The sequence below is a fragment of the Nymphaea colorata genome, chromosome 1, assembly GCF_008831285.2.
Source record: "Nymphaea colorata isolate Beijing-Zhang1983 chromosome 1, ASM883128v2, whole genome shotgun sequence".
NCBI classification, from domain to species: domain Eukaryota; kingdom Viridiplantae; phylum Streptophyta; class Magnoliopsida; order Nymphaeales; family Nymphaeaceae; genus Nymphaea; species Nymphaea colorata.
Genome location: NC_045138.2, coordinates 17,862,846 through 17,871,521, shown reverse-complemented (window position 1 = coordinate 17,871,521; position 8,676 = coordinate 17,862,846). Strand labels below are relative to the sequence as shown.

The window sequence follows — 8,676 nt, the reverse complement described above, 5'->3', positions numbered from 1 at the left end:
CGAGTCGCGATCCAACTCCATTCGACTTTTCCTTTCAGAGAGGATGCCGGCTCCAGGTTTATAAGTTAAGATTCGGATCTGATCCGATCCGGTTTCGGAAACAGCCTATGGATAACCAGCACACAGTTCTCACCATGAAAACCCTAGAGAACACATCTCCCAACCATTAATTAATGTCCAACAGTTGCAATATATATATATCCAAGTGGGTGCCAATGCATTCAAAATTATGAGTTTTGCAGCTTTGGATTGTTAGATTACACTGGTGAAGGAGATTGTTCTCATGTACGACAACAGCAGCTGAATGACCTTAGCTATGGAGTCGGTCGTAGAACTTTCAATCTCTTGCTCACGTCAAGATCTAAGAGCTGTATCAACTTATCTATCAAGTTGGTGGTGCATCTTTGTAATAGATATGGGTTATCGTTTAAAAAAAGAAGAGAGAGAGTAAAGTTTACATGATAACAACACTTGACTGCACGTTGAGGACATTCTGTTAGCAAAAGAAATTGTCCTATCTAAGCAGAGGAGCAGTGCCCAAAAGGAATGGATTCATGTGAAGTTCAATGAGATGTAAATCTTTCTCTCTCTCTCTCTCTCTCTGTCTCTGCTGTGGAGGGTCACATGTACAGTTAGGTGTCAAGATGTTCTCAATTTCCTTCTTTCTTTTTCGTTCTCTCCTTTTCTGTTTCTCCCCCTTTATTTTTTCAATTATCGTGCTCTCAAGATGGTCCCCTGCAGAAGGGCGATTGTTTTAAACATCCTTTTTGGTCGTTTTCGAGAGTTACAGGATCTGCAGGCGTCTCCATCCGTTCATCTTTCTGGAGAGAGGTTAGAGAGAGAAAGAGATGGTAATTTCAGGAAGTCACGCTAGCCCTGCATGCCTAGTGGCATCGACATGCATATTATTCAATCCCTTTCCTCTTGGTCGGCTTTTTGGGACCACCATGTTGGTCTGGTTTGTGGGCTCTCTCTCTGTAGATTTCTCTCTCTAATTTTTTTTTTTCCCTAAACTCGTGGCTGTCCTCCTATTTATTCCCATCAAAGCGAGTCTCCAAGGAACACCATCCAAGGCAAGGAGAAGAACAAAAAAAAAAACAAAACCCTACCTCTTCTCTCCGTCTCTCTCTATCTCTCTAGGGCCTTATTGTTTCGTTAGAGATGCTGGGTGGTGCACAGAAACGGTGATGGCGGCGGCCTATTCCTGATGATGCCTGCTGAGGTGAAGATTTAGGGGTTGAAGCTGCCAGCATGATCTGACTCTCTCTCTCTCTCTTTCTCTATCTCTCTGCCCGGTAGAACAGATCATGCTGCAGTTTCATCCGCTAATATCTGCACGATTTCTTTGAAGTGTTGTCAATCCGAGGCCTCCAATACTCAGAGTTCCCAAGGTATTCCCATCTCTTACCCTTTCTACGAGCATCTCTCACCTACCATCATTGAAATACCATTTTTGGCCTAATAGATTTACTGCATCTGGTGAGATATGTCATACCAATCTTTGTTTCATTATCATGTTTCAATTATTTGGTGATTGATTTCATGGGTCATGTGTGATTCTCCTTGCAATAACTTTTTGCGGAAAATTCTATGAGAGTTTTATCCTCATCCGTTCAGAAGATATTCCTTCTCTTTCTGTAAATAGTGCTCAATAAAATGACAAAATACCCACAAGAGATTAGCATTGCTGTTTCTCTTAAGGATTAGATTTATGTGTGACTAGATTACTCGTTAGCTCCTGTGCTTCGATGTCGACTCCCATCCCTTATACTGAGAAATATGTTCATATGTTGTCACGGAACATACTATGAAGGGCATGCAAGACATACTATCATATGTGCTCTCTCTCTCTCTGTGTGTGTGTGTGTGTGTGTGTGTGTTTGTCTGACCAATTCTTTGGAAGTAAAGGTGCAAGTTGCATATGACAATGCCTATTCTTTTTACAGTTTTCCCTTGTTAGAGGGAGAGCTAGTAGTGTAATTTAATTTGCTTTTCTTTCTCTTGCTCTTTTCTCTTTATCCTTTTCTGTTCCCTCCCATTTCTTTCGAAAGACTGATCACCTCATCAGCCCGTTCAGCTTGATTCGACCTCTTTCTGTGTAAAACCTCCTTTACTGTCTCTTTCTGAAGGCAATAGGAAGAGCAAACTCATGCCATGGTTTTGTTGTAAATTGCGTTCTGTTTCTTGTGGTTTAGGTTTTAGGCAAAGCCAGGATAGCTAATGGCAACACTTTTAGACAGACCTCATCCCAAATTTGTCTTGTGTTGTTGCTAGAAACAAGCTAATATCCATCACTGTTTAATACAGTTCAGGTGCAAAATTATGAGTGGCTTTCTGTTGGCATGTAAAATGCATTGACCAGCGGTAAGAAAAGAAAGCATGAACCAGATCTCCACAATACATTGGCCATGGCCGCCCTCTCTCTCTCTTTCTCTTTCATACATGCGTAGAGCATGATACCTTATAATGAGGGTCTCTGCAACTTTAGTTATGGAGGCAAGCCACGGAAAGATTTATTATCACAGTACCACCTGCTATCGTTAATTAACTTGTTGGTCCGCTAGACTCACCTTCACGCTACGATAATGGCAAATGGACCATACTTCTATCTGTATATCACGAGGCCTTAAGGGCGTCCTCACAAAATGATACCGCATGCCTTAGATCTTGCATATTTGTGCATGCCTGTCCTTGTTGCCAATGTGAATCGCTTCATATCTCTCACCAATAATTTCGTTCAAACTATGGTGATGATCTCACCTTCAAAAGCCAGAGAGAGAAAGAGAGGTTACATGGTATTCCTCTTTGTATACTATATTTTACATGTATGTCCGCCGAACTCTTGAATCTGCTAACGTATTCCTTCTGTAAGTTCAGATAGCTATACAAAATCGGTAACAGCTAAAAGGGAATGTATATATATGTCTTGCGTGTGTATAGATTATCTGATTTTCCCATCTATAAACACTCAAATCGCTTTATACAGCGGATCTCCTTGCTCAAAAACTAAGAATCATAGAGAAAATAATAAAAACTAAGAAAGTAGTATCAAATGAGCAATTTATGACGTGGGAAACTCTTTTATTGACCAGTAAATTGAATCGATTGCCACTTGTCCGATTCAATTCAGCCGATTTAGTCGATACCAACAAAATTGGTTCAAACTTTTGAATTCACATCGACATCTGGAATACAGTAATGCAGTATGCAGAAATATTGATGATGGTGGAAGATTAATAAGACGGAAGGCCTGGTACAGGAAGAACAGGCGACATGAATTCGCAGAGGGACCATCAGGGTAGAGAGAGTCAGTGGTCCTTATTTCACGTATGGCTTATGGCTTGCCATGGTGGTGGTGAAGCTGCGGGCTTTAGTTTTCGCCATTATCAAGCAAGCCAAAGGTGCTGACATGCTCTGTTGCGGTTGTTGTTGGCACAAGCCTCCAAGAAAAACCAACCCTCTTTTTGTCTTGGTTATTGCACCGAAAGTGCAGCTCTTTCTCTCTTTCTAACGCACACGCGTCTCACTTTTAAATTTGGTGAAGTCATGATTGTTGCTGTACATCTCGTGCATTATTTTAATACTATTCGAGAAGGGGGAATGTGTTTGTGTTTGTTTTTCGTGCATGCTCGCCCGAACAGATCTACATGTTCCTGTGCAGCCTTCTTTGATCTTTGATTCGTTGACCATAGTAATGGACGGTTTAGATGTTAGATTACTTTTAGCTGAGATTCGAAGATTATGGTAAGATCTTATTGCACATATAAATGTGATTTACATCTAGAAAACACATGTACTCAGCCAACTTTGGTGAACAGGATGGTTTTGCTACTTCTCGGTCTGTATTAGATAGTTAGATCGTCATGTGCTTCAACTTGCGTGTAAAGACCCACACCCCTTTTTTTTTTTATACATGAACATCGAACTAGGAATAGAATTCGCTGCATGACCTTTTACATCTCATTTCTTTGTATAGCTCTAATGTCATTGGAACTGGATATCATGATTTTTAACATTTCTTTGATTTGATTTAGGGATAAAAATTTCATCTTAATTATCTATAAGATGCTTACCAACATTAGGGTTTCCAATATTGGGGTGGTTTAATTTGTGAAAATGTGTATTTAACTGTTGAATGGTAATCAGAAAAGAGGAAGCGTGGTATTTTTTGTTCCCAGAAATATAGCTTCTTATAGACCGAACTATATTGGCATGGTCACGTTCTTCCTTTTGTTCCGCTTCCTCCATCTTCATGTTTGCGTTCAGACCATGTTCAATATTCATGATATTGCAATTTTGGAGTGCGCCTGTTCCGGCCTGAACTCCAGTTTGGGCTATTTTTCTTGGTTTTTCTGTTAGCTGGAAACCGAAATTAACAGGGTGTGTATTTTTTATCTCTATGTCTCTGTTAATCATCTTATCACTAATTTTTTATTGCTAGATGGCACTGGTTAATATATACCGTCTTTAGCAGTGTTGATGATGCCCAAGCAACGCTAGCTAATACAGGTTTTGCAAATTTGACACTTTTTATTTTATTGAATTTTTTGAATATTTATTATTTAGTTTTTAAATGAAATTGGAAATTTAGCTCATTACGGGCTGATACGGGCTCTTAGAATGATCTTCACACGTTAAAAAGAATTAATTACCGATTCCTTCCAAAAAACTTAGACCTCACATACACATATATTGAAAAGTATTCCTTTTAATAGTATGCAATTGTTTCGGGCTATATTAGCCAGCAGTGTGCTGCTACGGACGAAATTATCTCTAGAACACATGCCATTAAATCTTTTTTAATAGAGAATATAGAGTCTATTCTATGTATTCATCGGATCGACCATGCATGGAACGTGCATTTCCTATCAGACATAAACGTATCGTATATGGTATTTAATGTACATATATATTGTTCAATTTAACTGCATGTTCTGCTATCATATATTTACAGTCTTAGTATATGTAAGATCTTGACTGCATCCACAAGTTTCAGTTCTATGAAGCATCATTAGAACCTTGTTTATTTGAGGAGGGAGAGGGAGAAATATTAGCCATGCCAAAATTTGTTCATATCGTTTTTTGTTTGTTTATCTTGCAAGAGGGCAGAGACCAGCTCTCGTGAAAGGAAAAGAAAACTAAAGGATAACTCACACAGTTGTTTCTATATATATAATCAATTTTTTTTTCGATAACAGTAAATTTGAGCATTTATATGCACTAATCTCAAACACCCAACTCTAGATTATATGGTTACAAAAGTTGCTATTCAAAAGGAAGTTGTCCAATAAAAAAGGTAAATCTTAGTTAAGTTTTTGCAAAAACTATTTTAAATGTGTTTTATTTATGAGACATCCAATCATATTCAGCATATTGAACTTAGTATATAGAATTGATCAAGAGTTGACAAATAGTTGCATATGAAACTCATAAATGAGCACCGCTATAATTTTTCAATCACTACAATCTAATAGCACGCAAGTGGCCATATATATTTCAAAAATACTTAAATTAAATGTTCTAACTTAACTACCTCTGACCTATCAAATAGGATTATCAAATAGTTCATAATTGGTTTAAGTAATATCTTATTTCTTGATATACCTACAACATAGGTTGTACATGGGAAATTTGGGTCTTCACTTTTGTTAAATTGCAAAATTACTTCTCTGTTTATCTTATGTATGTGTGTGTGTAGAGAGAGAGAGACCGACAGAAAGAGAGAGAGAGAGAGAGAGTACCCCACTAGAGACAAACAGCAAAAGGGAACAAAATTAATAGATATAGATGAGTAGCGTAGTTATCCAAAAGAGCGATTTCTAGTAACGGGGTGACAACAATTCATCACATATTTGTCACCGTTATATCACGGGAACCATGGACGCGATTAGTAAGTTCTCATGCTTAGCCTGTCTTCTCTTTTTATTTTTCTCATCAATCTTGAACAGGGAGAAACCTCCAAGCATTGGAGCATCCTGATGATGGACGAAAATGCTACGTTTACTATTTACTATGGCCTGTTAGGGAACTGCGCTTCAAGTACTTCCCTATATTCCTAGAAGATGAAGTTTCTGTTCCTCTCTTCCTTGTTGCAAGAGACGATTACAGTAAGTGTTGCATTCATCTTGGTAAAGTTGGCAGCCATTAAATCACAACCCATTAAAGCTTATTTACTGTTACATATTTTTCCAATTTGTTGCAGGAAATGATTTTTGCAGAAATCCACTTATTTCAGCGTCTAGATGTCGGGGAGGACTTGTCTCTATCATTTACAGGTTCCCCGATACTTTGCGAGATCCAGTCTTTCCTGCTATATCACTACAATTTCTAATGGTTATTGATCCATTGCATGAGCTCTCTCTCTCTCTCTCTCTCTCTCTCTCTCTTTTTCACCTTATTTGTTCCCTATTTTTCCCTTTACTTTTTCAATCAGAGCCATTTTCTATATATATATATATATATATGACTTTGGCTATCAAAAGTCATCAATCATTTATGGTTGAGCAAAACAAAGAGAAAAAGGTATCAACTAATAATAAATGACAAAAATATTTATTTATTTTTGTTTTTTCTTAATCATCCATTATAATGGATCAAATGGTTCTAGTTAAATTGCTAGCTGACTTTGAAAAGCCCAAGTGACTATTCAATATATAACTATATATATGTGTGTGTGTGTGGATGGGTGGAAACATGTGACTACATTTACATACTAGATTTGGTAGAAAAGCTAAGCTCTTGATTTAAGGAGATCAAGTGGTAGAGATTCAATTGCAAAAATATAAGGCAATTTTTTTTTATTTTCAAGAGTCTGAAGTACTATTTAATGAAGAGGAGAAAAGAAAAATGGCAGACATAAGTGAGTTTCGAACTTCCCTTTTTTATTTTAGGCTCTTAAAAAACAAGAGTTTGCTTTTTATATTTATAACTCAATCTCCATCATGCTACTAAAGATCTCTTTGGAATGGATGACCCAAAAAATTTTCATCAAAACTTAATATATAAGGGTCTGTTATAACCGTCTTTATATATATATTATCTTTGTGTGTGCACTGGCACACACCCAAATGTGCTTTCTTTTATGACAAAATAAAAGTTGTAAAGCATTTGCAACTTTTTATGGGGAATCACCTTTTGATAATAGGCTGCCCTAGTGACGATGTCGTGACGAAATGGTTGTGACGCTCATGAGTTTACATGTGGGCCTTCCGTAGCTTTTGATTTTTACGTGTAAAGAACCAAAAAGAGGGAAAAGGGAAAACCTACCGAATGATGTGGAACGAATCGCCTGCCTTCTAGATTAATAGGCCACCCATTGCCATTTGTTTAATATATATATATATATATATATATATATAAAATATAATATAATATAATTTTATGGTTGCATGATCATGAAGAAGAGGGAGGGCAAAAACTTTATTATATTAGCTATCAATTGACAACCGTCAATACAAGCCAACACTCTTCAATTCAATATCGTCACGATAACTTTATCTAACAATCAAACTGACAATGTAGGTTCACATACCACTCAACCTGACTAGTTGTACTACAAACTTTGACATGATTGCAAATGATTGCAAAAGACAAACTTTTAGGCCTTGCCCAGAGTGTGTGTATATATATATATATATATTAGGGTTTCGATATTCTTGGGACGCAAACTGCTGGGAGGACAAATCACGTTATGTTAAGAATGTTGAAACCCTTGTTTCAACAACAAAAGAGTGCTTGAATTCTTGGCTCACATGAACTTTGGTTGTGTTTAGATGTCTCAAGCTTAAATATCTGAGATCAAATATTTTCTGCAAATCCCAAGAGAAGCGTAAGTGCTTTTGGAAAAAAAAATAAAAAATGGGGGCCGCTGCTTCATGCTGCTGTCATTTAGCTATGTCTGTCAGCTCTGTCTGGCTCTTTTATTTCTGCCCCAAGAGTTTGTCATTTAGCAGTAGTGTCAAAGTTTGTAGTGCAGGTTGGGTGGCGTGGTAGGTTTGATTATTGGATGGAAGGGTGTTGGCTTGGATTGAGGGTAATCTATTGGTGGCTAGTGTGATAGGGTTTTTGCCCTCTTTTTGCACAACCGGTTGAGTTTGGTGGCGTGTTATAGCTATGTCCTCAGTTGAATTCTTTCTTATCTTATTGAAGTTAAGATTAAGAGTATCATTATGAGGTCGAGTAGACCGGTTCACCACCCCTCCCCTCTCTCTCTCTCTCTCTCTCACACACACACATCGTTAGGCCCCTTATCTTTAGTAGTAAATAATGAAAATTGCAGTCATGTCAAGAAATATTACCAAGATCTAGTATCTACATTTTTATACTTTTGGAAGTTCTAGTTCTCCTATTTAACCAAGAAACTTTTTGGCACAAATTGAAAAGACATGGAGGCTTTGAGCTCCAATGTGAAGAAAGGGCAAACCTTTTGAGGGTGGTGTTTGATAAAAAAAATACTTTTTTTCTTGAAATACATGTTTTAGAGCTCCTGATTCAAAAACACCATGTGCTTATTCTACGGAACATTATGTGATTATGTTAAACATTTTTCTGTTTGATTTGTGAATAACATCCATAATCTGAGATAATAACGAAGTGTTCATGTGACGCTTTGGGCTCTTTCAAGAATACAATGTTGTTTCCGGAATATACTTTTTCTAGGTGTACATCCAAAGAAGA

The 8,676-nt window shown here is 37.3% G+C and overlaps 1 long non-coding RNA gene across 1 annotated transcript; it reads left to right on the top strand.

Annotated features, from left to right (window-relative positions):
- The first annotated feature begins 259 nt into the window (after positions 1 to 259).
- On the top strand, positions 260 to 6,640 carry LOC116246295 (uncharacterized). The gene is made up of 3 exons (XR_004170675.2): positions 260 to 1,391; positions 5,949 to 6,107; positions 6,203 to 6,640. It is a non-coding gene; the product is annotated as an uncharacterized LOC116246295 (long non-coding RNA).
- Positions 6,641 to 8,676: the final 2,036 nt, after the last annotated feature.